This window comes from Heloderma suspectum, chromosome 6 (assembly GCF_057233095.1).
Source record: "Heloderma suspectum isolate Gila_16-S chromosome 6, 16-S_ref, whole genome shotgun sequence".
In the NCBI taxonomy this organism is placed as follows: domain Eukaryota; kingdom Metazoa; phylum Chordata; class Lepidosauria; order Squamata; family Helodermatidae; genus Heloderma; species Heloderma suspectum.
The window spans coordinates 95905137-95909957 of record NC_139463.1 but is presented as its reverse complement, the minus strand read 5'-3'; positions in this window follow the sequence as shown (position 1 = coordinate 95909957).

Below are 4821 nucleotides of genomic sequence, written 5' to 3'. Positions count from 1 at the left end.
AATGATATTCCATAAAGTTAGCTGGTAAGCTGAAAGCAGAGAGGTGGACTTCTCACAGGAGAAGCCACAAGAGACAGCAAGAGGAATGTCACAGCAGGGGCATTTTGTAGTCCGCCATTCTTCCAAGCAACCATTGTCTCATTGATCCATTTGGCATAGAAATCCACTGAAGTGTAGACGGTAGGGTAATAAGGTAGGGCACACAGTTTTGCCCAACTGACCACCCCAGCCTGGGTCCAACCTCCTTTGAGTTTGCAAACTAAGGGTCCCCCAGAGTCACCCTGTGGAGAGAGATGATGGGAGATAGCACATGTCTGTGGCAAACACTCTGACAGCCGATTTAGTATGCTGAGTAGGTTAGAGACTTGGAATGTTTAAATCTAGCCTCAGTCATATACTCATAAGGGGGCCTTAGGCAAGCCAACATTCTCTCAGCCTCCCTCCACCCTTATCTGTAATGGTTCATGTTTGTAAGCACTGCTGGAAAGGTTTTTAATCATAAAGATCATCGTTGACAAGCACTACCTTAGAAGAGACATCCGCTTCTGTGTGTGAGTGAAGGGAGGATGCCCCTTCCATGATGGTACCTGATTTGTGCACTGTCACCTAAAAACAAAGGAAGGGAGCTTACATCTTTAGAACTGGGGCCGATGTACACAGAAGGTTTTTACCAGCATTTTACCAGTTCACTGGTGCATCGTATGACGCACACCCCAAACAGCCCTCCTTACTCTATTTCTCCCTCAATATTCCCTTTTTTCCATGCTACCTTTATGACAGTTTTTCTGGTGCTTGCAGTTTTCACGTGCTACAAAGACATTTGTGTCCCATCCAGGTGGTATTATAACCTTACTCGTAGGAGTGGCTTTAAACTTTTCCCCACCCCCTGGCCTCCTCTTGTTTCCTGCTCTTTCCTCACACTGATTGTAATGGGATTTGTGGGCAGGAACCCTCAGTATCTCCTCTTCCTTTCTCACTTGCCCTCACACAGCTGCCTAGCAAAATGGCCCCTCGCCACTGCTGTCACTGAGAAAAGAATAGGGAATGAAAGGAGGAGAAGGAGAGAACCTTGCAGGGAGGGGGGAAGAGCAGAGTCAAAGGGAATTTTTGCTGGGTGCTGCCATGCAAGAGCACCCCCTCACCCATCCTTTTCCACTTCCTCTGTAATTTCTTTTTTTGTCTGTGCATTTACCATGGAGCACAGCTCTGAATTGTTATTTTTAAACCTCCATTGCTTCACACTATTGAAGGTGTGCGTTCTGTTAGCTGAGTCAAAAAAGAAGAAAAGAAACCGAGGCAGTGGCACATCCCTCCCACTTCTAACGCAGTCCAAATTCCACAGAGCAACATGTGCCATACACTTGCATTACAAAGTGAAACAATTATCCTCGCTTGACCTTTCAATCCCCTCCTCCTCCCACAGTTAGAACACCTTGCCATTTTTGGGTGGCATTTCATCGTGTTATAAACACGACGGATACTGCACTGTAGTCATTAGCGTGTGCCTCAGTGAAAACGATTGGTTTTGAAGAAATACTGTCACAGCACTGACTCACACATGGCAGGGGCGCTAGTGTAGATCCTCCCCTGGTCGTTTTATTTCGTATTAGTTGTTTGATTTATAACTACCTTTCTACCAAGAAAAATGGCACTCAAAGCAGCTTAGAATCTTAACTAAAACTTGATTAAAACAATAATAAAACAAATGTATTAAAGCACAATTAAAAACAGAACAATAACAGAATAAAAACAGCATCCAGCCTAACAGACGTGCTTACACGCCAAAGGTCTGCTTGAATAAAAAGGTAATTGCCTGCTGGCAGAAGGACAGCAGAGAGGGAACCAACCTAGTTTCCTTCAGCAGGGAGTTCCACAGCTCGAAAGTGGCCACCAAGAAGGCCCTCCTTCATGTCACTACCAAACACGCCTCTGAAGGTGGAGGTATTGAACGAAGTCTCCTGAAGATCTTAAGACCAGGGCAGGCTTATATGGGAGAAGATGGTCTTTCAGGTAGCCTGGTCCCAAGCCATATAGGGCTTCGTGGGCCATAACCAGCACTTGGAATTGTGCTCTGAAATGGGTGGGTAGGCAGTGAAGCTGTTGTAACAAGGGAGTCATGTGCTTCCTGCAACCTGCCCTAGACAACAGTGTGGCTGCAGTATTCTGGAGCAGCTAAAGTTTCCAAGCTGTTTTCAAAAGTAACCCCACATAAACGTTTTCGGAAGCAAGTTATTTTCTATCAATTTGAATGAGAGTGGTTGAGAAAAATGCAGAATGAATTGGCAGCACAGCACTAATTTTAACATTTCTTCTCAGGAAAGGGAGGAGACCTGAATTTTGTGAATTCCTCTAATGGCAGAAGTACATTTCTGAATCATTGGTTGTTGTGAATAAAATAAGATTGCCAGAGATGAAAGAGGACAGGGCTCCTGTGCCTTTAAGAATAATACAAGCAACACTTGGTGAAATTCCCCCTCTACACAAAACATACAGGTGCAGGAGCCCTGTCCACAGTTGCACCTGGCCACTCTAAGCTGGAGACTGTTCTGACAATTTCTGGGGTGCGCCTGTCTACCACAGGCAATGGCTGTATAAAGAATAGGTTGCGGAGCACCTTACCTAGCAGGTGCCCTTCCCACCTTTCAGGTAACCAGCGCAGATCATACCAAGCTTAATAGGATCCCAGGCTTTGGCTGAACCATAGAGTTTGTTGCAGTATGTTCGGTTTATCAGTGACACATTCACTTCCTGGAGGGTTAATGGGGGGCGCAACCCTACTGTAGGAGAGAGAAACGGCATACGGTCATGGCATGCAGAGGCAGGAGACCTCAGGCGCATACGAAGTGGACGAGCATACTTTTAGCAAGCAGTACTGTGTGGAAGCACAGTCAGCACAGTTTGGATGTCTTCACAGCCTTCTCCCCCATATCCAGAAGTCGCATTATTGGGTAAGAGCTGTACTCCGCCACTGCTCCTTGCTCCCCCAGAGGTCTTTGCCCTTTCTCCCTTGCTGCCTATATTTCATCTGGAACTCCATCCGTAAACACCTTCACAATGCCACCTTCCTGGGCTTTTCTACTCGAGGCATTTATCATATGCTTGTCATTCCCTACCATTCCCATGGTTGTTTATGGGTTCTGTAGACAATGTCGTGACCCTCCAGTTTCACTTCTGTGTCTAACCAGGGGGGTGTCTCCATGAGTGATTCACTCCGAGCTGGCTGCATTTGGAGGTCGTTAGGGATACATGATGTTGTGGCCACCCAGCAGCCACCCTGGAGCTTATCAGGGAAAAACCAGATTTCCTGAGACTGCTTAAAGTCCAATTCTTTTCCTTAAGTTGGGTTCTCTGTGGAATCGTTCTTGTGTGCCCCAACCCCTAGATTTACCTCAGATATGCTAGCCCTGCCCAGGGGTGTGCCTTTCACCATGACACCGGTCAAGGAGTATTTCTTGTCCCTATGTTTCCCAGCACAAACCAATCAATGTCTACTCAGAAGTAACTCCTATTGTGGTCAATGACACTTGTCCTCTGAATGCACACATCAGAATTTAGAGAGTTCTCTCTCAATCGAAATAGCACATCTTAAAGCACTAATTCCCTAAAGGCTGTAAAGGGCTATCTCGAAGCTGCAATTTCCTGTTGTTTGGTTTATTGCCTTCAGAAGTAACTAATTCACATCTTTGTTCCTGCGCAGCATCAGGTTAGAAAGAGGGCTGGTTCCCCATCCCTTTGTTTCCTCTCCATGTCTTTCCCAGCACAAACATATGTGTGTCTACTCGGAAGTAACTCCCATCATGGTCAATGAGGCTTGTTTCCGAAATGCACACTCCTGAAGTTACTGAGATTCCCATGAATTGAAATAAAGCATTTAGAGATCCTTAATGTCAAAGCTTTGGAGCTTCAAAGCTTTGATTGACCTCAGCAGGGCAATGAGAACACTATGTTCCTTTCATGATTGTCTCTGTAAGGAAGTAAATGCAGGTGGGAGGGGGAAAGAGAGAGAGAAAGAAAGAGAGTGATGTCTGTGGATACAGGGAGGAGACCTCCAAGGATTTTCTCAAAGGGAAAAAGGGGGGAGAGCCTGAGTAGGGGTAGCCTCTCTGGTTGAGCAGCCCCTGCCAGTCAGATGACATTCAATCCATGCCCCCCCCCCGAAGTATGTTCTGTGAAGTGACTTTTACTGGTGTGATACACTCACTTGTGGAGCCCTGCACCGAGCAAAGCCGGCTCCTTGAAAATTCCAGGTAAGCCACGACTGGCTTCTCCTTCTGTCTCCTTCCATTGACATGGAGAACCCCCTCAGCACTTTTGGTGAGTTTTGTTTTAGAGCAGGGAAAATGCACCATTGAATTGTGAAAGCAAAAGAAAGTGATTTTCTTCTGTATTTGCCCTGTTCCACTATACCACAGTGCCACCTAGAAGTTATGTAGGGGAAAAGCAAGAAAGAAAATGCTCCTTGTGTAATGCCGGCATCTCAATTCTGCAACGAAACCCAAAGTAGATGCAGTGGAATGACAGCCATTTAACAGCCCCATGTAGAAAAGCTCCTTCTCCACACACCTCTTAAAAAGCCATATTTTCCTTTACGTGGTTCCGGATTGTATGAAGGAGACCCCCGTGCCCTTTCTGAATGACTGAAAAAGAACTTGGGTCTCTCCCACCCCTCTGTTGTCTCTTCATGGCAAACTTTAGACTGTATGCTCCTTGGAGCAAGGACTTATTGATTTACATTGTGCTATAATGCCCCACGAGCACTGATGCCAAGGTAGAAAGCAACAAGCAACCTCCAAGTCTAAAAGAGGAAGAAAAAAAAAAAAT